Raw genomic sequence first — 26,421 nt, 5'->3', positions numbered from 1 at the left:
ATGAAGATTGAATTAAAGGCCAGCAACTGTTATGAGCTTATTCAAGTAACTGTTTGAAGATTTTAATGGACAAGGAGTTGATTACACAAGCCATTCAGCTTCCAAACGTTTTTATGTGTTAATGGTTGTTCGTGTGCCAAATTTAAGCCAATTGTTGTTGTTGTCCATTCGGCTGCCCAAGAAGAAATAAAAGGCTGTTATAACCTTATTAGCTGATCAAGCACTGAATCAAATTCATTTAGCTCATTAGAACTAATTATCAGCTGATTGGGAAGCTTAAATAAGTTGTTCATAGCCGTTACATATGTTAGAGTTTCTCAAAGGTTTTTTAGTTTTAATTAGCTTAATTAAGTTCATCAATAACTCAATTAAGCTAATTAGTTTGTGTCCATTCAGCTGGAACATGTTCAGCCTATAAATAGTTTGTTTTTGTAATTATATAAAGGACTTTTTGCTCATTGTTGAATGTTTATAACATTTGAGAGTTTTTCAACTCTCTTATTTTGTTAAGACTCAAGCTGACTTATCTAGCATAGCTAGTGGCGTCTACCTTGTTTCTTTGAACTTGTCACTCAATCCGAGTGTGGCATTCACCCCATTGATACCTTTGGTTCCTATTTTCCTAAAAAGCGGGTCAAGGTCCTATTTCGATCACCTATCCATCTTTAAGTGTCCTATAAGTCTCGGGTCAATACTCACTTTAGCATTGGTTCATTCTTGACTCTTAAACTCTATCTCTATTCCACCCTCAACTATCCACTTAATTACCTTGTTACTTGTCCACCAAAACTTCATCATCCATTTCCATAACAATTTTCATTATTTTGCCGAATTCCATACTTAAACCTATTTTCTCCATCTAACTTAACCTCTTTCGAAATCACTTGTTTGTTTGTTAGACCAAACTTTATGACTTTCACCCTTTATACCTATTCGAAACCTTTTGTTTAAAGCCTATACTTAGCCAAATTCAATCAAACTCCAAATTGAACGGGACTTCTTCATTTTACGATTAGGCAATCTAAACGACTCGAATCATCACCGAGGCAAGTTCGTATCACCCGTAATTGTTCTAGTTAATATCAACTCATTATTCTCATTTTCAATGACCGTGATACCTCTTTTTTTGGCACGCACTTGACTACACTTACCCATGAACTATCTGAGATGGGGTAAATTATACCCGCATCTAACCACTTGATAATTTCTTTCTTGACTACGTCCTTCATGATGGGGTTCAGTATTCATTGTCCATCAATCGTCCCTTTTTCGCCATCTTCTAAGATAATCTTGTGCATGCATACAGATGGACTAATTCCGTGAATATCGGCTATGGTCCATTCGATAGCCTTCTTGAATTGTTTCAACACCAGGATGAGTTTCTCTTCTTGTTCAGTAGTTAATTCTACTGAAACAATCACAGGTAGAGTAGAAGAGTTACCTAAATAAACATATTTCAAATGTGAGGGAATTACCTTCAATTCTAATTTAGGTGGATCCTCGATTGACGCTTTTGGTTGGCCATAATCCCTTTTCTCCAACTCCAAATATTCAAAGCGGGATTGCAGATTAAATCCCCTTTGATTAGATTCTAACAAAGCTAAGTATTCATCCTCCTCTTCCTCATTTGGAGGATTTGATGTCAAAATTTGTTCCAATGGGTCCTCAACATAATTGAGTTCCTTCTCCATGATTAAATCCTCTAAATCAGACACTACAGAACAATCATCAATTGTGTCAAGAAATCGCATGGACTTAAAAACGTTAAATGTTACCTGATCATCTTGAACATGCACAGTAAGCTCGCCCTTCTGCGCATCAATAAGGGTCCTTCCGGTTGCTAAAAATGGTCTTCCTAGGATGATTGGCACCTTTTTTTCTACTTCAAAGTCTAGAATCACAAAGTTAGCATGAAGGATAAATTTGTCTACACTTACCAATACGTCCTTGATTTTTCCTTCTAGATGTGCTAAGGATCAATCTGCTAATTGAAGTGTAACCGTAGTAGGTCTAACTTCACCTATCCCCAACTTCCTAAATATTAACATGGGCATCAAGTTGATACTCGCACCCAAGTCACATAGTGCCTTACCATAATATATTGCTCCAATATTGTAAGGTATGGTAAAACATCCAGGATCTTTCAATTTTGGAGGTAGTTTGTCTTGAAGATATGCACTGCATTCCTTCGTTAGGGCTACCGTCTCAAATTCTCCAAGCCTTCATTTTTTTAGACAGGATATCCTTCATGAATTTGACGTAATTCGCCATTTGTTTAAGTGCTTCAACCAACAGGATGTTGATATGAAGTTGCTTGAGTACATCTAGGAACTTCTTGAATTGAATTTCCTACTTTTGCTTTTGAAGTGTTTGAGGGTAGGGTGGTGGAGGTTTCTTTACTAGAACTGGTTGATTCGTTTTCTGTGGCAATTCTACATCTAACGGAGTTATTATTTGATTAGAATTAGCTGGTTCAGAAGTTACCTTGTCAGATTTTGCAGATTCAATTTCCGGTGACACAAGAATTTCAACACTCGATTGAATTTCCTCTGAGTCTTAAACATCAGCTGGCTCCTTCTCAACTTCGACGGAATTGGGCTCTAAAGTCTTTCCGCTCCTCAATGTTAATGCTTTACAATGCTCCTTCCCTGGATTTCTCAGATTCTCCGTATCACTAGGTAAAGCACCTTGTGGTCGATTTTTGAGTTCAGTTGCAAGCTGGCCCACTTGATTCCCCAAATTCCTTAGAAAGGCATCATATTTCGCCAAGTATGCCTTCAATAGATTCTATAGGCTATTGGATGGTTCAACTTGGGTTGGTTTCTGAGCTTATAGGGAAAAACTAGGTGGCTGGGTCGATCTAGGTTGGACATAATTATTACTGGTTCCTACCCCTTGGTTACTCTAGGAAAAATTCGAGTGGTTTCACCATGATGGGTTATAGAAATTGGATTGCAACCCTTACCTTCCTTGATTTTGGTTCTGGTTACCCATGTAATACACAAATTCTGGGTTCGATGGACATTCTTCAAACAAATGTCCTTCCCCACAATAAACAAGGCTACATTTTCAAATTGATTCAGTGGCTGTGCTGCAAAACTATTACACTTATTAGTAGTAAGATTTTTTAACATTGAGGATATTGATGATACTTAAGATGAGAGTGAAGTAAGAGCGTCTACTTTATGTATTCCAACGACTCATCTTCCTTACGCTGCTCGATTGGGTGGCCATTGTTAATTGTTGCTGGTAATACTCTCAATGATTTCATAAGCCTCATTATAAGACTTAGAAAGGAGAGCACCATTAGCAAAAGCATCCACTACCATCTTCGTGTGAGCATTGAGACCATTATAAAATGTCTCAAGTTGTATGCAATGTTAGATTCCATGATGAAGGAACTTCCGTAATAATTCTTTGTACCTTTCCCATGCCTCATACTATGACTCATCATCCATTCGTTGGAAAGTAGTGATCTCTTTCCTCAACTTAGCATTCTTACTAGGTGGGAAATACTTCATAAGGAATTTTTCTACTAACTCTTGCCATGTTGAAATTGAGTTTGGTGGTAATCAGTTCAACCAAGCTCGAGCTCTGTCCCTTAGTAAATATGGGAACAGCTTCAATCGAAATGCACCTTCGGGTACTCCGACTAACTTGAAAGAATCGCTCACCTCCACAAACAGTCTTAAGTGTAGGTGAGGATCTTCGGTAGGCATTCCATTGAATTGGCCCACTGTCTGAAGCATCTAGAACATGATTGGCTTCAACTCGAACTGTTGTGCCTCAATTTCAGGTCTTCTAATACTCAGATTAAGATCATGAAATACTGGCACGGCATACTGTCTAAAAGCTCTATCCTTATCATCAGCAATAAAGATAGGATTTTGAGCAAGGTTTGCTCCGTTTCCTTGATTTAGATTTTTGAAGTTTATCTCTTCAGTCCTTCTCTGACTTGCTTGTCTTCTTCGCTATCAAAAAGCTCGTTCAATCTCATGGTCTACAGTGAGTAAATCGATGATTCGGTCAATACTCATAAACACCTGAAATAATCACAGAAAAATTAACTAAGTTAAAATTTGAACAAAAAAATAAACCAAAATGCAAAACTAACAACTTCAAAAATAATGACTTTTTTAAAACACAACCCCCAGCAACGGCGACAAAAACTTGGAACGGCGGAAATGTGCAAGTGTACACAATTGCAACAAGTAATAAAGTGACAAGTAAATGTTGAGTTATCGTACCCACAGGGACTGTGAAAAGAATTATTTATGCATGCTATTTAAAACACTTTTGTGAAGAAAAATATTTTGTTTGAAGAGGGTGATTAATAACTAATATTTTAAACTAAGTAAACTAAATAAATAAATCTCAAATGAACGATTTCAAAATACGATTTTAATCAAGATGACATAATTGTGTTAGATTAATTACATTTCTTAACTTAGAATTATTAAACTCATGTTTATATTGTTACGAATAAGTTCACGGCAACTCGGTAATTTGCTAACTTATGAACATACTCACCTACCAAAATCCATTTATCTCTTGACTATATCCCTATGTCAATTCAACTGATTAAACAAATCTTAATAGGCAAATATGTTATTGCATATACATACTTATTAAATAAAATGTTTTCTTGTACATATCCCTATGTCAATTCAAACAATTAACTCGATTTAATAAGCACATAAAAGACTATGTGAGGTAACAAAGTATCATTACCTTGAAACAGTTTAATCACAATTTCAATCCATTTAAATAATTAATTCATTAGTTACCTAACAATTGTAATGAAAGAATAACTCAGTCGTGATTTTACTTAATCAAGCATCTTACCGAGGCCTATAACAACATAACACAATTTTAATAATTTTAACAAACGAAATGCAATAAACCTAACATGAATTAAATTAAAGCTAAATTGATTAAATTGACCATTCCAACAACATAAATATTAATAGATATGTTCAGCATAACAACAACAAAAATTAAAAAGATAGGGAACAAGAATCAAATCCGGTGTTTTTCCATGGTTTGACTAGTTGCTTCGTTCTTCCTTCTCCGTTGTCCTCGTCGACCAAGGCTGCTATGAAAAATTAATTGCTACTTCAAATAGCTGATTAATTCCCCTTTCCCAAGAGGAGAAAATTGGCAAGAGAGCAAGGGAATTTTGGAATGGAAAAGAGGAGAGAAAGTAGAGAGAAGAGAGGAAAGATATGAATGCTTGAGGTGTGTTTTTCAAATGACCAGCCTAAGGGGGTTTCTATAGCTAAGGAGGGCTGCTAAAAATAGCTAAAATTATCAGCCAAAGAACCCTCCCTTGGCCGGCCACACATGTGGCAAGGTTGATAGTTTCAACTTTGCTAATTTAGGCTTCGGGCAAATCTATAAAGCCACCAACTGTGAAGGAGTTTGAATGCAACTTGAACAAGTATTCAAGGGCCTATTTGCAAGCTTAAATAATCAGATAATAAGCTAATTTGGGTCAGCTCTTGGGACAGTTTTTAGGCTGTCCATTTCTTGGTCGGTTCGGTTCACTCGGTTCAGTTCAACTGAACCACTTTTTCATAATTAATTAATAATAATTTATTAACCCAAATTAAATTGGATATAAATTAAAATTAATTATATTATGAACTAATACATATAATTTTGGACCGTCTTAGGCTGAAATTTAGTTCACCTCGATACTTTAAATTACTTCTCGATTTTGGGCTTCTAGCAGTGTTTGCCGAGCCATTTTCGCCCTTTGTGCAAATCTATCGAAAATAACCAAAATTCCTCAAAATTAATTATAAAATTAACTAAAATTCAACATGTTCATATTTTTTAATTATTTTTAAAAATTAATTATTTTTTTGACAAAAATTTTATCGAAACTGTATGATTTTAAGTTAAAAGGGGTATGTAAAAATGTGTAAATTTCTGTGTTTCCAGGCGTCCACATAACTAGCTCCCACATACTTCCCCTGTAAGGAAGTCTTAAAGAACTCCCAGGTCAGACATTTGGGCTGAGTGCTCTCCCTAACAGTAAGCCACCACTGATAAGCCTCATCATGGAGCAGCGAGACTGCACCCTTTAATTTCTGCTCGGAGGTGCAATCCAGGTCATCCATGATCCTCTCCGTGGCCTCAATCCAGTACTCGGCCACATTAGGGGCGACCCTAGTGACACCCCTGAAGAGCTCAGATCTATTGAACTGGAATTGTTTTGTAACCGGCCCACGGCCCTCAGATCCAGTTTTAGGCCCAACGACCCTCTCCAATATCCTCAACATAGCCTGAGACAATGCATCGTCCCTAGCCATGCAATCAAGAGACTCAGTCTCAGTAGCAGGTGACACTAGCGTCTCACTCGTGTCCAAATTTGGTATATTACCCAAGAAAGAGGACTTAGATCGAACCCCCCACGGCCTCTACCTCGGCCTTGAGTACAACGTCCACGAATACCTCGTGTGCTCATGTCTATTTAGATTTATCTGTATTACAAATTTTATGCATCGATTTGATTTGATTTGATATTTACTAGCGATGTTTTATGTTATGATTTGATAATTTAGAGTGATTTTCGTAAATCGCAGTCTCTATCAGTTTTGCTACAGTCTCAATATACACCGTTTAGAGTGTTTTCACAGTATACTACCTACAGTAGTTTCAGAATATCATAACATATATCAGTTTTAGAATATCATAGCATGTATAGTTTCAGAACACTTATAGGATCAGAGCCGGAGACTTGGTTCACCACATACCCAGTAGAAATATTTCAACTCATTTAAAAACCAATTTTTCAAAAACAGAATTTAAAACCCATAATCCACTAAATGTAACCCCCAAACCAAGTCTAGACGTTATGGTCATATCTAGTAATGTCACATGATAGCGTTTTTGAAACCCCGTTGTTACATTGAAAACATTCCATGTTATTATCTTTAGTAAACCTTTGTTAGAACATACGAAGTTGTCTTTATTCATTTAAAACATTTGTTTTGAAACATCCCTCGTTGCGGAAGCTTTAATAAAACAGTCTAAATGATCATGCGTTTAGAAACTACTTTAACTTTTTGAAAATCGAATTTCCTACGACTAGCAGGTATAAATCCATAAAGTAAAATAAATAAATAAAAACTCAAAATTTAAAACCAAAATCCCAGAGGGTCCTTAAATTACAACCTAAATAATCAATAATAATTAAATCATAAAACGTAAATTGAAAACCATGAAGTCCAAAAATTTCTGTGGTCACCGTTGTGTCCTCCGTCGCACCGATCCGTCTAAGTCTAGGGATTACCTGTGTACATTAAACAAAAAGGGTGAGTTTACGTAAACTCAGTGTGTAATCCCGCAGAAACAAATAAACAATTAGTACTCACAGTGCACAGTTGAACAGTCTTGGGTCTAAGCCCTCTTCAGTATCAGTGACAGTTTAGGCCTTAGCCCATCTCAGTACAGTATCAAAAATGCAGTAGGGCCTTAGCCCATCACAGTATCAATAGCAGTAACAGTTATGCGGTAGCAAAATCCTACCCATCCAACCTCTACACACCATCTTCGTCCAACCCTACATTTCATGTAGAGATATAATCAACCCACTCATCCCTACACTCTAAGTAGTACTGAATGTGGCACAAAACAGTAGTTTGCAGCTGAGCTGCTAGTAAATTAGGCTTAAAGCCTTTCAATACACTTCCTCCAAATAACAACCCCTAACCCAATGCAATGCAACATACAATGGATGATATGCTATTATGCAATTTCAGTGCATATATTCGGTTTAGATATTAACATTCTCGGTACAGATATCAATCAGTCAATTTCACACATTTAGGGGTTTAAGTAGCGCTTACCGACCTTACAGTAGGTTCACAGTCGACTTAGGCGACCCATGCAACCTTAGAAACATTCCGGTAAAAATGGGCTCACACGTCCGTGTGTACCCGTGTGGCCCACTCAGCCCAAATTGGCATTGGCCATGTGATCTATTCTTAATGTAACCCATGCTAGCTAAATATTCATATATGTTTTCACTATTTACTTATATGTTCATTGAAAACTGTCTACTTGAGTCATTGTCCCTAAATTATTTATACCTTGAGCTACAAAATTCCAAATTAAGAACCGCTTGATGTTTTCGAAACTAGACTCAAATACCTTTCTCCTATAAAATTTTCAGATCTTATAGTTTATCAAATAAGTACAGTCAAATCTTCAAATCTATCCCGATTCTATTGTTTGGCAACTTCAACCTTTCCTTACTAAAAATTATTTCTCTTAGTACGAAATTCGGATGATGTTTCCATTTGTTTCTCTTGAAAATAGACTCATTAAGGATTTCAACATATAAATTTAAGCCACTAATTATTTTTGACAATTTTCGATGATTTTTTCAAATTCAGAACAGAGGAACCCGAACCAATTCTAACATTGTCTCACAAAATTCATTATATCTCATAACTTACAATTTCATTGCTTACACTGTTTCTTCTCTGAAAAACTAGACTCAATAAAATTTAATTTCGTATTTTATTCAACCTTTAACTCAATTTCCACTATTTTTGATGATTTTTCAAATTAGACTACTGCTGCTGTCCAAAACTATTTTACTGCAAAATGTTGATTTCCAAGTTTATAACACCCTTATTTCCTTTCTCTACAATTTTTTGCATCATTTTCTCTTATTTCTCTTATTTCTCGACAACAAGTAATTTCGGCTTTTCGCCAAATCCCATTTTCTGTGTTGTGGGTACACACTTGGTATTGTTTTTGATGCATAAGCACTCCTAAGCCTACAGAACCTAAAAATCGACCAACAAATCCCCAGATTAATCACTTAATTCGTTTTTAATCAACCAATTTTGGAAGGAACTCGACTAAAAACCTAACAAAACCCTTACCTCACTTGAGTAACCACGACTTCGCACAATCACAGTGTCGATTAAAAACCACCAGCCTCTTGATTAACTCCTAAACCCCAAAAAGGAATCCCCCTTTCAGAGATTAACCAAGAACGATTAACAATAGACAAAACCGTTACTTACCAAACACACGCAACCAATGATGAACAACCAAATCAATTAGAAAATAAAGAAAGAAATGGAACGGAAAAAGGGGAAAGAATCGGCAGAGGAGGGAAAAAAAGAGAAAAACATCAGAAAATGTTTGGGTAATTGGAGAGAAAATCAAAACTCTACTTTTTTTTCTACAACAAAAAGATAATCAGGTTATTTTCTGATAACCTCTCCCCCATTATCTCCTAAAATCACTCCCTATTAACCCACTAAAACACAACTACTCAGAATTTTGCCCCAACACAACTCTTAGCCGAAATTGGAGAAAAAATAGTCTCCATGCCATCAACTTTTACTTAAAAGCCTACTGACCAAAATTTGCCCAAGTCCTGGCCTGAACTTAGGATCTCTCACACACCTAGAACACTTAACCACTGAAGCAGATACACAGTTGTGTCACACCTTCGCAAGAACAAAAATAAAAATTTTAGGGCGTTACACACGACCAAAACACACGCCTATATGCTAGGTTGTATGTCACACACGGCTGAGACACACGTCCGAGTGTCTACCCGTGTGGACAAAATAAGGTTATTTCCAAGCCTTATTTCCCACCCATTTAGTCTTTTACCTACATTAACAATTTAACACATTCAAAAACCAATCCAAGACATTTAAACTAAACCTAAACCAAGTCATAAACATGTCATATACTAACTATACTATCTCATCTCATACATCAATATGCTTATACATTATCCATCACTCAACCACATCAAACACAATAAACATGAAGAAGTCACACATATTTATACATAACAAAATTATGTCCGACTTAAGCCATTCCAATGGCTATTTATAACCAAAACACATATTTGCCATCAATGGCCCAACTGAACCTATACATGTCATTATACCAAAATTTAGTTCGTTACATATACCAAAATGAGTCGAAGGATAGTGTGATGATGCTCCAACAAGCTTCCAACCACTTCGAGCTTTTAAGTTACTATAAAACAGAAAAAATAATACAGGGTAAGCGTATTATGCTTAATAAGTTTGTATAACGAGAAATTAACTTACCATTTATTTACATTTATAGTAAGCATGCAAAATTCATCCAAAGAAATTTGACAATTCGTCTAAACACGTATAATCTCAAGAAACATGTTAGTCATGTAATTCATGTGCATATAAGAAACAAAAATAAGCTCATTATGTAACAATTTCCATATACATATGTTTTTCCACTTCACATATTCATATAACATATACATTCTCATAACAATTCATCTCAAGCTCAGATTATTCCATATCGAAACTTGTCCGTTGAATTTATTTGAAAAATTGATGGATACACGGGTAGTACACATGAAGTGTACAAATTTAAAATTCGTCAATTCATATTCGTGAGTGTTCATTAAAGCACATAATTGGGAAGCCTTCTCCCGAGCCATATAATGAGAAGCTTATGTGAGCTATGTAACAGGAAGCTTATCCAGGCTGTATAACAGGAAACTCATAAAAGCCATCTTCAGGAAGCTCATGCAAGCTAATAACAGATAGCTCCGAAGAGCTACTAATCAGGAAGCTCCAGATAGCCATATATCGAGAAGTTTAAGTAAGCCATAGCAGAAAGCTCTAAAGAGCCATTAATTAGGAAGCTCACAAAGAGCCTTTAATCGGGAAGCTCACGAAGAGCCATATAATGGAGAGCTCATAAGAGCTGTGGTGTGTCCACCACACATGTAAGATCACAACTGATCGAGATGCTCTGAAGAGCTATTAATGGAAAGCTCATGTGAGTCATGTAACGGGAAGCTTATCCGGCCTGTATAATAGGAAGCTCATAAGAGTCATATTCAGAAAGCTTATGCGAGCCAATAATGGGTAGCTTCGAAGAGCCATTAATCAGGAAGCTCTAGATAGCTATATATCGGGAAGTTCAAGCGAGCCATATCGAGAAGCTCTAGAGAGCCATTAATTAGGAAGCTCATAAGAGCCATATATCGGGATGCTTATAAGAGCTAAATAACGGAAAGCTTATGAGAGCCAAGTATCAGGACGCTCATAAGAGCTGTGGTCTGTCCTCAACACATGCAGGACCACAACCAATCCAGGAACCCTTAATGACAATGTCATTTGTATCCATAGAATTTTTTAGGTTCAAACAGGACTTGGTACTTATCCAATATCTTCGGATATGTGATCGATACTTATATATTGAAATTATAAATTTCATAAACATAACATTAAATTTAAATATATAAACATACAATTAATCACACGAACTTACCTTGACAAGTGTTCGTGAATTGAAATCTACTAATCCGAAACTTTTTCTTTTCCTCGATCCAATTCCGTATTTGGTCTATCCAGATCTAATTGAGAAATTTTAACATCAATTTAATACAATTAATATTCAATTCAATCCAATTTACATCTTAGGCAAAATTACCATTTTGCCCCTATACTTTTAATTAATTCTAATTTCATCCCTAGGCTTGGAAAATGAAATTCATGTAATATAATTCTTATTCCAAGCATGCTCGATTTGTACATGTAACAGTAGCAGCCCATGTATTTCATAAAATTTAGAATTTTTCCATGAATTTTACAACTTTTCAATTTAGTCCCTAAATCATAATTTCATCAAAATTCCCTTTACAAAAGTTGTTTATCTATCAACAACCTTTCATTTTCTACCATAAAACTTCATAATTCATACACACTCATCCATGGAAAAACCCTATTACTTTAATAACTTTACAAATTACTCCCCGAGATAGCTAAATTAAGCTATTACGATCTCAAAAACATAAAAATCATTAAAAACGGGACTTGAATACTCACCTAATTGAGCAAAATAAGCTTGTCTATCTTCAAGATCTTCTAATTAGGGTTTCCATGTAAAATAATTTGGGAAAGATGATGAAAAAGATGATATTTTGTTATTTAATTATTTATCATCTTTTATTATTTCCACTTTCCAATTTAGTCATTTTCCTTTTCTAATTTTTCATTGATGACTAATCATACTTATCTACTAACTCTTCTTAATGGTCTATTTGTAATATAAGGACCTCAAATTTTGAATTCCATAACTATTTGATACTTATAGCTACTAGAATTCAACTTTTTCATTTTATGCAATTTGGTCCTTTCCATCTAATTAAACATGAAATCGATAAAATTTTCTTAACGAAATTTTTATACGATATTCCTATCCTACGGTAGACCATAAAATAATTTTAAAATAATTTTTCTTACAGACTCGGATTTGTGGTCCCGAAACCATTGTTTTGATTTCACTGAAAACGGGCTGTTACAGCAAGCAACTCTAAAAATAGTGACATAAATCTACCACATTAGAGTCAAATCTAATAGTGGAATCCATAAAACGATGTAGCGACCTAAAAATTTGTGGGCACGGGCGCTAATTGAATTTATTGTTGAAAATTTTGAAAATGGAGTTTCGATTTTATTTGAAAAAGGAGTCGCCACCGATCCTTTTTTAGGTGTGATTGGACACCTGTAAATTCTCTTTAAAAGAAAATTTATTTTTCAAATTTTCTAAAAAAGAGTCGATTTTAGGTCTACGTCAAAATCCAGAGAGAATTAGAGTTCGGGAGTCGGTTACGCGCGAGGAAGGTATTAGCACCCTCGCGACGCCCAAAATTGGTATCTCGTTAAACGCATGTTGTTATAATTTTCAAAAATACGAGTAAAATTTAATATTTAGTCGTGATCCGATTAAAACACGAGAAAATTTTTTTTAAAACACGAGAATTTTGAAGCATGAATTTTTTAAAAAAACGAAAGTTTTTTTAAACACGAGAATTTTTGAAAACACGAGAATTTTTTTAAACACGAAAATTTTAGAAACACGAAAATTTTTAAAACACAACATTTTTTTTGAAACACGAGAATTTTTAAAACACGAAAATTTTAGAAACACAAAAATTTTTAAAACACGACATTTTTTGAAACACGAGAATTTTTTTTTGAAAACATGAAGATTTGTGAAACGCGAGAATTTTTTTTGAAAACATGAAGATTTGTGAAATGCGAAAGTTTTTAGAAAACACGAAAATTTTTGAAAACGCGAAAAATTTTTAAATACGAGAATTTTTTTTTTGAAAAAAAGAAAATTTTTGAAAACACGAAAATTTGAAAATTTTTGAAACACGAGAAAATTTTGAAAACACGAAAATTTGAAACAGGGAAACTGTTTTTTTTTTAAAACACGAATATATTTTTTGAAACATGGGAAATTTTATTATTATTTTTTGAAACACGAGAAATTTTGAAAACATGAAAACTTTTGAAACACGATTATTTATTTTTGTTTAAAAAGTACCGTATTTGACACGAATCAACGATATTCACCCCTACATGGCGATGAAACTGTCGAATTAGTGTCAAATCGATTCAATTTAATATTTAATCGGGATTCTAATAAAACACGAGAATTTTTATTAAAGTACGAGAAATTTTGAATATTTTCGATCTTTAAAAGGACGTCCCGTATTTAACAGGAGCCATCGACATTCACCCAACATAGCGATAAAATCAACGGCTCAATGCTAAACCGGTTCGTTGCCTTATGCGTTAAAATGATTTATTTATTTATTTATTTATTTTAAACATGCAAATAAAATCATAATAATATTTCTAAAAAAACCATTTTTAAAATACTAATTTAATTTAAATGAAACAATATTTAAATACATGTACTAAATTAAAAGAGATAATAAAAAAATTACCAAAGGCCCGATATTATGGGCTTGAAAGATGGGCTCTTTCTTTTTCCTTTTTTTTTTTTTGCTGTAGGATTCGGGGCTGAAGGCCTGCTGCCGAATTCGGGCCAGGGGGCCTGCTTAGTCTGCTTGGTCTGCGCACAGTTGGGACTCTTGGGTCACCATTTGTTGGTGTGAAATTTGCTGAGAGTCGCTTTCTTGGCTAATGGATGAACTGGTGTGGCTGCTTCTATTTTTATTTTTTTCTGCTTTGTTTTATTTTTTTTTGGCTACTTTGTTTTTTTCTTTCAAAACCCTCTTTCTTTCCTTTTTCTTTTTCCTTTCTTCTTCACCGCCGCCTCCTCCGCCTTGATACGACGGTGCCAGCACTCCTCTCTTCTTCCTTTTCTTTCTTCTTTTTATTCCCCTTCTCTTCTTTCTCTTCTCTTTTTCCTTTGCCTTTTTCCCTTTTTCCCTTGCTGCTTTTTTTTTACTCTTTCTCTTCTACTCCGATAACCCCCAAGTCGAAAGCGCCGTCGCAACGCTCATCCTTGGCTCTTCTCCGCCATCGGTGGCCCACGAAGAAAGCCAAAATTTCTCACTATTTTTTTAATTTTTTGCTGCTGTTTTTTTACTGTCTTTTTCTTGCTTTTTGTTGCTTATTGTTTGTTGTGTTTGATTTGTTGTAGGTGCCGGCGGTGGAGCAACACTGGTGGTGGCGCGGCGGTCTTGGTGGCGGTGGGGGGCGAAAAGATGTTCTCTCTTTTTTGGCTCTCTGTTTTCTGTTTGTTTTTTTTTGCTGCCAAAAAAAATTCCCTTCCCCTTTCTCTTCAATTTTTCTTTTTAATCCCTCCAAAATTGTCTTCTTCCTCTTTGTTTTTAGGTGACAGGGGAAGGAAATCATGGCCTAGGGAGTGTGAGAGTGGAAGTGGAAGGGAGCATGCTTGGATGCCGATTGGGTGATTTGACAAGTCCAGAAGGACCAAAATGTAGAAGATAAAAAATATTTAGGGTAAAAATGTAATTTTGGGAAAATATAGGGCCAAGATGTAATTTTTAGAAAGTTTAGTGGTCAAAGTGTAATTTTGAGAAAGTTTAGGGGTTGAAATGTAATTTTAGAAAAGTTTGGGGTCAAAATGTAAATTTTAAAAAGTACAGGGGTTAAAACATAATCTTTATTTTTTTGCATTTTTTTCAAATTTTATTATTACTATTTTATTAATATTTAAAACAAAAATTAAAAATGGGCAAAAACAAGTCCAAAATTAAATCCCAACGAGCCCAATCGTTGGGCCCCTATGAGACCAGCCCGGCCCAAAACCCTACCTGGGCAAAATTCAGTGATTACAGCTGCCCCTCTTTGCTCATCGCTGTGAAACAGAGATGGAGCAAAGACTTAAAAGCACTGAATTTTTTCCAATTGTCCAAAAATTTTTTTGTCTATATTTTCTGAAAGCCTGAAATTGAAAATAGCTTGGTGTGCGATCCGAAGTTCAACTCCCTTCTCGGATTATGAGTTGAGCCTTGAAAAATAGAAATTGAAAAATACCTCGACGTGTGACCCGAGGCTCAACTCACCTCTCGCAATATGAGTTGATTTGTGAAAAACAGAAATTTAAAAGAAACACCTCCGTATGGCCCGAGGCTCAACTCACCTCTAAATTATGAGTTGATTTTTTGAAAAAATAGAAATTAAAAAAATACCTCAGCGTGACCCGAGGCTCAACTCACCTCTGTATTATGAGTTGATTTTTTTGAAAAAAACAGAAATTTAAAAATACCTCAGCGTGACCCGAGGCTTAACTCACCTCTGTATTATGAGTTGATTTTTTGAAAAAAACAAAAATTAAAAAAAAATACCTCAGCGTGATCCGAGGCTCAACTCACCTCTGTATTATGAGCTGATTTTTTGAAAAAACAGAAATTTAAAAAAAATACCTCAGCGTGACCCGAGGCTCAACTCACCTCTGTATTATGAGTTGATTTGTGAAAAACAGAAATTTAAAAGAAATACCTCAGTATGGTCCGAGGCTCAACTCACCTCTGTATTATGAGTTGATTTTTTGAAAAAACAGAAATTAAAAAAAATACCTCAGCGTGACCCGAGGCTCAACTCACCTCTGTATTATGAGTTGATTTTTTGAAAAAAACAGAAATTTAAAAATACCTCAGCGTGACCCGAGGCTCAACTCACCTTTGTATTATGAGTTGATTTTTTGAAAAAACAAAAATTAAAAAAATACCTCAGCGTGATCCGAGGCTCAACTCACCTCTATATTATGAGTTGATTTTTTGAAAAAAAACAAAAATTTAAAAATACCTCAGCATGACCCGAGGCTCAACTCACCTCTGTATTATGATTTGATTTTTTGAAAAAACAGAAATAAAAGAAACAGGGTTTCAAAAAAAACATTAGGTGAAACTAAAAACCTTCTTATTCTTTGACTCTGTGCAGCTTTCTCCTAGTATTCCTTGCTCTACTGGTATACCTGTATATGTCATGTATGATGTTATTATGATATGCACATGTTTGTCCTAAATGCTTTTATGTCTAACATGATCATGCCATGCACTCTGGGTTGTTTGTCACATGACCCCTTCTGACTTTCGTGAGGGCCTTCATTCATTGCCTTCATTCACGACTTTCTCTCAAGTTTTGTACTCATCTTCAAGTTTTGCGAGTGATCCACATTTCTTCGTATATCACTCTCTTGCTCCCTGCTGAACATTGTTCCTGCTTTGGGGCCCTTGTACTTGTCAAATTCTCATCCAGGTAATGTTCAACATTTCTTTTGTTTAAAATATGTCATCTTACTATTTATCATTTAAATGAATCAAACACGAGATGCATGGAAAAAATGGCAAAGTAGGCATGAAAGAAAATACCTCACATTCAATTTTTTTCAAAAGAAACAAACAAAGAAAAATTGAAAAGGAATAGTTCAAATAAAGAAAGCATCATAAAGAAAGGAAAGTGAATTCAATGGCCACAAATGCTCTAGATATCCAACGCTTAAACTTCTCCACGTTCCTTCATCCTGGATATTTTCGAGCATGGCTTTCAGTGTAGAAAATTTTGAGCTTCTGAGAATGCTTCAAATATTGTAACCTCGCCATTCGACTCCCCGTCCAAGTCGCCTTGCTCCTTAAGTCCGAATCCACTTCATTAGGACGCCCTTTCGGGTTTTCATCCTAATCTTTCTTGTTCATCAAGACGCCCTTTTCGGGTTTTCATCTTGATTTTTCTTCTTTTTCTTCTTTTTTTTGTTTTTTTGCTTTTTTTTGTTGTTGTTATTGTTTTTTTTTAGGCATAATATTTCTTCACAGCATCTGAGTTCACTGGATTAGGTAATGCTTTCCCATCCATCTCAGTGAGAATCAGAGCCCCTCCTGAGAATGCCTTTTTTACAACGTATGGCCCTTCCCAATTTGGTGACCATTTTCCTCGAAAGTCCTTTTGTATCGAAAGGATCTTTCTTAAAACCAGCTCCCCTTCGCGAAATTCTCTTGGCCGCACCTTTTTATCATGGGCCGTGATCATTCTTTTCTGGTACATCTGTCCATGGCAAATTGTCTTCAAACGTTTCCCTTCAATAAGGTTTAGCTGATCATATCGAGCTCGGACCCACTCTAATTCTTCTAACTTTGTCTCCATCAATACACGCAGGGATGGGATCTCTACTTCGATAGGCAAAACGGCTTCCATCCCGTAGACCAGAGAAAAAGCCCCATAGACGTCCGTACAGAGGTGCGATATGCGTACAAAGCGAATGGTAACTTATCGTGCCAATCTTTATATGTCTCAGTCATCTTCCCAATAATCCTCTTAATGTTCTTATTAGCTGCTTCTACTGCTCCGTTCATCTTCGGGCGATAAGGTGAAGAATTATGATGCTTTATCTGAAATTGCTCACATACTTCTTTCATCATCTTGTTGTTCAAATTTAAAGCATTATCTGAAATGATTCTTTCAGGCAGACCATATCGACATATGATCTCCTTTTTTAAGAACCTACAGACTGCAGCCTTTGTAACATTAGCAAACGAAGCGGCTTCTACCCATTTTGTGAAGTAGTCTATAGCCACAAAGACGAATCGATGCCCATTGGAAGCTTTCGAGGAAATTGGCCCTATAACATCCATCCCCCACATAGAAAAAGGCCACGGAGAAGACATGACATGAAGGGGCGATGGAGCTGCATGAATTTTATCACCGTAAATTTGACATTTGTGGCACTTTCGTACGTATCCAATGCAATATCTTTCCATTGTCAGCCAAAAATAACCAAGTCTCATAACCTGTCTGGCCATAGTGAAACCACTGGCATGCGTCCCACAAATTCCTTCGTGAACTTCTTCAAGTATCTTTCTAGCTTCAACAGCATCCACGCATCTTAGGAGCACTTGATCTTTTCCTATTTTGTATAGGATATCCCCGTCAAGAACAAATCCGATCGCCATTCTCCTAAGAGTTCTTTTGTCATTCTCGTTTGCTTGCTCAGGGTACCTTTGATTCTTGATGTACTCTAGGATATCATGGAACCATGGTCGTCCATCTAACTCCTCCTCAATGCTAAAACAGTGTGCGGGGGTCTCATATATGCTCATTTGGATATGCATTATTTTAGTTTCTCTGTTTGCTTTGAACATTGAAGCTAGGGTGGCCAGAGCATCAGCCAATTGGTTCTCTTCTCGTGGAAAGTAGTTAAAAGTCACTTCTTTAAATTCTTTGACCAATTCTGCAACGAGATCGCAATATTTGACTAATTTCAAATCCCTCACTTCCCAATCTCCACGAATTTGATAAATGACTAATGTTGAGTCCCATGTACCCCTAAAATTTTGATTTTCCTCTTGATAGCTGCACGAAGTCCCATGATGCAAGCCTCATATTCCGCTATATTATTTGTACAGAAGAAATTCAATCTAGCAGTAAGTGGGAAATGGTCCCCTTCAGGTGACACTAAGACTGCTCATATCCCATGCCCCAATGCATTTGATGCACCATTAAAGCTCATCTTCCATGACTTTCCTTTTTATGACTCGCCCTCTTTTTCTGAAATGCACATCAAATCTTCATCTGGGAGCTCAAATCTCAAAGGTTCGTATTCCTCCTTGTTCGACTTGCCAAGAAGTCAGCTATTGCGCTTCCTTTTATCGACTTTTGGCTCACATATACAATGTCATACTCAGTCAATAGGATCTGCCATCGGGCCATTCTCCCTGAGAGTGCAGGTGATTCCATCATGTACTTTATTGCGTCCAGTTTTGAAATTAACCATGTCGTGTGATACAACATGTATTGCCTGAGCCTTCGAACCGTCCAAATCAATGCACAACAAAACTTCTCAATTGAAGGGTACTTTGCCTCATATTCTGTGAACTTCTTGCTGAGGTAGTAAATTGCCTTCTCTCTTCTCCCTGACTCATTATGTTGCCCCAGTACGCAACCCATTGAGTTCTCAAACACGGTCAGGTACAATATTAAGGGTTTTCCAGGGGTCGGCGGTACTAGCACAGGAGGATTAGACAAATACTGTTTTATCTTATCGAAGGCCACTTGGCACTCCTCGTTCCATTTTCCCGGGTTATGTTTTCGAAGGAGTCAAAAAATTGGATCGCATTGATTGGTAAGTTGAGCAATGAATCGAGCAATGTAATTCAACCTTCCTAAAAATCCTCTGACTTATTTCTGTGTGCACGGGGGAGGCAGTTCTTGTATAGCTTTTATCTTGTCTGGATCAGCCTCGATACCTCTCTCACTGACAATGAAACCTAGCAGCTTTCCAGAGGTAGCCCCAAACGTACACTTGGCCGGGTTAAGCTTCAACTAGAACTTTCTTAGCCTTTTGAACAGCTTCTTGAGATTTTCAACATGCTCTTTTTCTTCCCGAGATTTGGCAATCATATCATCGACATAAACTTCTATTTCTTCGTGCATCATATCCTGGAACAACGTCACCATGGCTCTCTGATATGTTGCCCCAGCATTCTTTAATCTGAATGGCATTACCTTATAGCAGAATGTTCCCCACATTGTTGTGAATGTAGTTTTCTCTATGTCCTCGGGAGTCATCTTTATCTGATTATAACCTGAGAAGCCATCCATGAATGAAACAAAGAATGCTTTGCCGTATTATCCACCAAAGTGTCGATGTGTGGTAAAGGAAAGTTATCCTTAGGGCTTGCTTGATTCAGATCACGATAATCTACGCACATTCGCACCTTGCCATCTTTCTTCGGCACTGGGACTATATTAGCTACCCATTCTGGATACTTGGAGACTTGTAGGAAGCCAGCGTCAAATTGTTTCTTGACTTCTTCTTTTATCTTTAACAGCATTTCGGGTCTCATCCTTCTTAATTTCTGCTGAACGGGCTTGCATTCTGGTTTCAGTGGGAGCTTATGGACCACAATATCTGTGTTCAACCCTGGCATATCCTGATAAGACCAGGCAAACACATCCTTGTACTCATGGAGCAAGGCGATCAAATTCCGCCTGGTGTTTTCTGAAATGGAAGTCTCAATCTTCACTTCTTGTTTCTTTTCCTCATTCCCCAAGTTCACTATCTCAACAGATTCTTGATGGGGTAAGATCTGTTTCTCTTCTTGTTCTACCATTCTCAGTAAGTCAGGAGACGAGACACAATCTTCAACATTTTCGTAAGCTTCGAATTCTCCTAAACAAGTAACCTTCTCAAAATTGATTTCAGGATTCATAACGGGATTATTCATGCCATTGATATCTGAGCACCTGAAAGGTGAATTAAAAAAAGCTATAGAAGAGCATTGAGGTATTGGAATCAACACACAATGATATGAGATGATATGAGACATATGCCGGAAAAGGATATGAATAGAAGGAGTAATCGCGAAGTTAATGGAAATGAAAAGAACATGGCAATATAAAACAAAATGCATCTTCATTAATGATCATTGAAATGATAAAGAGCAAACATAAGCTCTTACAAAAGGAACCCTACTGTTTAAGGACACACAAAATGAAGGGTTAACATTGGGCATTACTCTGAAGGGGACTTAAAAACTACAATGAGGTCCACAGCAGTCCAGTTGTTCAAAACATATGCTCGAGGCTGATATTCTTAATTTCATCATTCTCATTGAAGCACGAAAAATTTTTTAGAAAACACGAAAATTTTTTAAAACGCGAAAAATTTTTTAAAATGCGAAAAAATTTTAAACACGAGAAATTTTTTTTTGAAAAAATGAAAATTTTTGAAAACACGAGAATTTGAAAATTTTTGAAACACGAGAAAATTTTGAAAACACGAAAATTTGAAACACGGAAACTGTTTTTTTTTAAAACACGAATATATTTTTTGAAACATGGGAAATTTTATTATTATTTTTTGAAACACGAGAAATTTTGAAAACATGAAAACTTTTGAAACACGATTATTTATTTTTGTTTAAAAAGTACCGTATTTGACACGAATCAATGATATTTACCCCTACATGGCGATGAAACTTTCGAATTAGTGTCAAATCGATTCAATTTAATATTTAATCGGGATTCTAATAAAACACGAGAATTTTTATTAAAGTACGAGAAATTTTGAATATTTTTTCTTTAAAAGGACGTCCCGTATTTAACACGAGCCATCGACATTCACCCAACATAGCGATGAAATCAACGGCTCGATGCTAAACCGGTTCGTTGCCTTATGCGTTAAAATGATTTATTTATTTATTTATTTTAAACATGCAAATAAAATCATAATAATATTTCTAAAAAAACCATTTTTAAAATACTAATTTAATTTAAATGAAACAATATTTAAATACATGTACTAAATTAAAAGAGATAATAAAAAAATTTTACCAAAGGCCCGATATTATGGGCTTGAAAGATGGGCTCTTTCTTTTTCCTTTTTTTTTTGCTGCAGGATTCGGGCCTGAGGGCCTGCTGCCGAATTCGGGCCTAGAGGCCTGCTTGGTATGCTTGGTCTGCACGGGCCTGGGACCTGCTGGGTCAGCTACTGTTGGTGTGGGCTGCCTGGGAGTGGGCCTGCTGGCTGATGGACAGACCTGGCTGTGGCCTGCTTCTATTTTTATTTTTTTCTGCTTTGTTTTTTTGGCTGCTTTGTTTTTTTCTTTCAAAACCCTCTTTCTTTCCTTTTTCTTTTTCCTTTCTTCTTCACCGCCGCCTCTTCCGCCTTGATACTACAGTGTCGGCACTCCTCTTTTTTTCCTCTTCTTTCTTCTTTTTCTTCCCCTTCTCTTCTTTCTCTTCTCTTTTTCCTTTGCCTTTTTCCCTTTTCCCTTGCTTCTATTTTTTTTTACTCTTTCTCTTCTACTCTGATAACCCCCAAGTCGAAAGCGCCGTCGCAACACTCATCCTTGGCTCTTTTCCGCCCTCGGTGGCCCACGAAGAAAGCCAAAATTTCTCACTTTTTTTTTTATTTTTTGCTGCTGTTTTTTACTGTCTTTTTCTTGCTTTTTGGTTGCTTGTTGTTTGTTGTGTTTGATTTGTTGTAGGTGCCGGCGGTGGAGCAACACTGGTGGTGGCGCGGCGGTCTTGGTGGCGGTGGGGGGCGAAAGGATGTTCTCTCTTTTTTTGGCTCTCTGTTTTCTGTTTGTTTTTTTTGCTGCCAAAAAAATCCCCCTCCCCTTTCTCTTCAATTTTTCTTTTTAATCCCTCCAAAATTGTCTTCTTCCTCTTTGTTTTTAGGTGACAGGGGAAGGAAATCATGGCCTAAGGAGCTGCCGGAGTAGCTGGAAGTGGCAGGAGCATGCTTGGATGCCGATTGGGTGATTTGACAAGTCCAGAATGACCAAAATGTAGAAGACACAAAATATTTAAGGTAAAAATGTAATTTTGGGAAAATATAGGGCCAAGATGTAATTTTTAGAAAGTTTAGTGGTTAAAGTGTAATTTTGAGAAAGTTTAGGGGTTGAAATGTAATTTTAGAAAAGTTTAGGGTCAAAATGTAAATTTTAAAAAGTACAGGGGTTAAAACGTAATTTTTATTTTTTGCATTTTTTCAAATTTTATTATTACTATTTTATTAATATTTAAAACAAAAATTAAAAATGGGCAAAAACAAGTCCAAAATTAAATCCTAACGGGCCCAATCGTTGGGCCTCTATGAGACCAGCCCGGCCCAAAACCCTACCCGGGAAAAATTCAGTGACTACAAACGAGATAATGTGATAATAGGGGTTTTAATTAGAAAGAAATTTCAAATAATGACAGATTTAGGGATTTCTATGGATTAAGGTGTTAAGTAAAGAAATTGCACAATTTAGATTGGTAATGACAGATGAAATCTAGGTGGATTCTTTCCTGGGTATTGTTTCGTTTCTTGGTTGCTATTCGATTATTTTCATGATTTTTTCTTTGACGTGTTCGTTAGTTAATGAAATTAACTAATTTTAGTTTTAATTAATCACTCAAATTATTCAGTTAAATAATAGAAAGATGGTAATTACTAGTACTTGTAATCTTCGTGAGAACGATATCTTTGTTCATCATAGTTAAACTATTAATTGATAGGTACACTTGCCTTAGTCAAATTTTTAGTTAGTTTTGTGAACATCAATAGTTCTGTTGGAAGGGTTAAATGATATGCTACTAGCCCCATATGCTCCAAAATTTCGTAAGGTCCAATGAACCTCAGGCTAAGTTTCCCCTTTAATCCAAAACAGATAATCTTTTTCCAATGTGAAACTTAACAGTTTGTCACCAACTTAATAAGATATCTCTCTCCTCCTTTTGTTTGCGTACACCTTTTGGTGATCTTAATCAACCTTCCAGTGATTCTTGTTTTCTAAATATGTTTTGTTTCTTATTTCAGGTCACATCTAAATCTTTCTCGAGTCGAATAACTTGAATAAGATCTTGGTCTGCTATCCTTATCAAAATGGTTTGTAAGTTCTTTCCTTCGAACTGTACATATGCACTTACATAAGCTCTATACTCAATAGAGACTTTGGAGAAGCTTTGTAAATATTTTGATTGATCAATAAAATGAGCTCTCTCTTTGCTCTCCCATTCTCTTTGTTCTTTATTCTCTGTCTTTTATTTTATAACACGTTATCCGCACGATTCTCTTTTAGTTTATAATAGGGTCACTCCAAATCTGTTGCTCAAGTTGTTGTCAATTGCCTTTTAGAGCTATTGTAATTTCAATCTTCAATTGAGGCCTGCGCACTATGGGCAATCATTAGAGTCTTTAACCACTCAAATCTTCAAGTATATTTTACTATGATTTATTTATTATATCATGTTTATTATAATTGGAGACTAACCATGACAACATGAATAGATATATTTTTTATTTGAAATTCACACATGTTTGCGATGGTGATTATGAAATAAAAAATCTATTGGGACTATTATAAGTTTGTCCAAGTGTCACAGGCCAAAGTGCAAAGCCCGTGACCATGGCACAAGATGCACACCATGAAGGTCTATCGATTAGATAGGAATCATTTAACCCTTGAGAACTGCCTGTTTCCAAGAATTGTTGGGAAAGCCTGTCAGATTGATGCTTGGGTGGCCCAATGATGAATATATGGCCCAAGATAGGAATCATATCTTGTAAAGATTTGATTTGATTTGATTCTGTATATATTGTAAAATCTCTTGATTTAAGGATAAGTTAATCTTGTCCGCCAATGTAACTTAATCTAGGCCGTCAGTTTTTGGGGAGCTCAACAATAAATAGAGAGCCTCCCCCTCATTTGTATTCACTTTACTTTATTCATTCATTGTTTCATTATTCTTTGATACTAATAGAATATTGAGAGCATTTACTCAAACACCTCTCGTACGTTCTTTTATATGGCTTTTTGTTGTTCTTTTATGGATTTCTGTTGTTCTTTTGTGGCTTCTTTTGGCATAATTGCTTCTGCTATACAAATTGGTTCTGGAAGGAATTCTAAAAGAATCATCACTTGTAGTGTTAAGGTTGACTTAGGCGAGTTTGGAATAAACGGATCGCCTAAGGCCGCACGGATTGTGAGACGAAAGATCTAACCCCGTGACAAGTGGTATTAGAGCTATTGGTTGTGACGACACCGTTGGGATGTCAAAAGAAGAAGTTTATCAGGAGGGGGCCAGAAAACTAATCCTTTCGGAGGATTTATTATCAGTTGTAGAGAACGTGTGGATAAACTCGAGGAATCCTTGGAAGACGTAAAGGATTGCATAGACGACTGGATGGAGTATTCTAGAGAATATGTAACCAAGTCTCTCAAATCTACTATGAATAAGGTAAACAATTTGTTAAATTCATACAGGGATAAGTTAACGGAGAGGAATGATACTCTTGAGGCCATGGTGATGGCTTTGAAGGAGGAAACAATGGTCACGACAAAGGCCTTGAACACAAGAATAGAAGAGCTCGATGGAGAGCTTGCCTTATGTCAAGTAATTGTGGGGAATGGAGTGTCAAGTGTAGCACTCAATTGCAATTTTATCCTTAAGCCGAAAGAGTTTACAGAGACAAGGTCTGCATATGATGTGGACAATTTCTTATGGAGAATGGAAAACTACTTCCGTGCCAAAGGCATCATAGACGATGCAGTTAAGGTAAATACTACTTCAATGTTTCTTATCGATATTGCGCTTTTATGGTGGCGATACAGGTCTATAGATAAAAGACGAAGTGAGATTGGGACATGGCAAGAGTTCTAATGTAAGCTGAAGGGACAGTTTTACCCAAAATTTATCGAGAAAGAAGCTAGAGCAAATTTAAGATGGGACAAAGGTGTTGTTGTCAATCCAACTAGTCGAGGATGTTTTGTATGTGAAGAACATCGACTCGATAGAACCGGATGTTACTAAACCCCTTCGAAAGTGTTAGTGGTGCATGAGATCGATATGAGGCCTATAGAGTCAACTGTGGAGTTGACTCCTTTGAGAAAGATGGGTTGTGCATCGGGTTTTAAGGAAAAATGAGCGATGCAAAAATAGTCGAGACGAGTAAATGCTGTGAGTAAGGTGCATTGCGAACACTTTGATAGTGTTTTGAATTCTAACATGTTGGCTTAGCAAGATTTTAAGGGCCCTTTCAAAGTTCTTAAGCAATGAAGCTGAGGGACTGTGGGCGGCACGAAGCTAAGACGTGAGAATTAAAGGGATTCCAATGAGAACAAGTCAAAATTGGGGCAAGATAAAGTGAAGATTTCTTGCTAACAAGATGTACCAACGAGTGCAACGGTTCAAGTTAAGAGGCGACGGAAGCCGAGGAAAAAGTTTCGAAGGAAGGGATAACCCGATTACAAGACAAGTCGAGAAGAAGCCAAGGCGACGAGAGAGTTCAAAGGCGAATCAAGTCAATGCCATTCCGAAGGCACAACGAGGGCATTACGAGAATGGGTGGGGGAGAATGTTACGAGCCAAAGTGCAAACCTTGTGACCATGGCACAAGATGCACTCCATAGAGGTCTATCGATTAGATGGGGATCATTTAACCAACGAGAACTGGCCCAATTCCAAGAACTATTAGGGAAGACTATTAGATTGAAGCCTGGATGGCCCAATGATGAATATATAGCCCAAAATAGGAATCATATCTTGTAAAAATTAGATTTGGTTTGATTCTGTTTATCTTGTAAAATCTCATGATTTAAGGATAGGTCAATCTTATTCGTCGATGTAACTTGATCTAGACCGTTGATTTTGAGGGAGCTCAACT

The 26,421-nt window shown here is 36.3% G+C and overlaps 1 non-coding gene across 1 annotated transcript; it reads left to right on the top strand.

Moving 5' to 3' along the window:
* The first annotated feature begins 3,384 nt into the window (after positions 1 to 3,384).
* On the top strand, positions 3,385 to 3,491 carry LOC128041441 (small nucleolar RNA R71). The gene has a single exon (XR_008196463.1). It is a non-coding gene; the product is annotated as a small nucleolar RNA R71 (small nucleolar RNA).
* Positions 3,492 to 26,421: the final 22,930 nt, after the last annotated feature.

Source organism: Gossypium raimondii, chromosome 5, assembly GCF_025698545.1.
Source record: "Gossypium raimondii isolate GPD5lz chromosome 5, ASM2569854v1, whole genome shotgun sequence".
NCBI classification, from domain to species: domain Eukaryota; kingdom Viridiplantae; phylum Streptophyta; class Magnoliopsida; order Malvales; family Malvaceae; genus Gossypium; species Gossypium raimondii.
The sequence above is the reverse complement of the archived record's forward strand: the minus strand, read 5'-3'. Positions and strand labels throughout refer to the sequence as shown.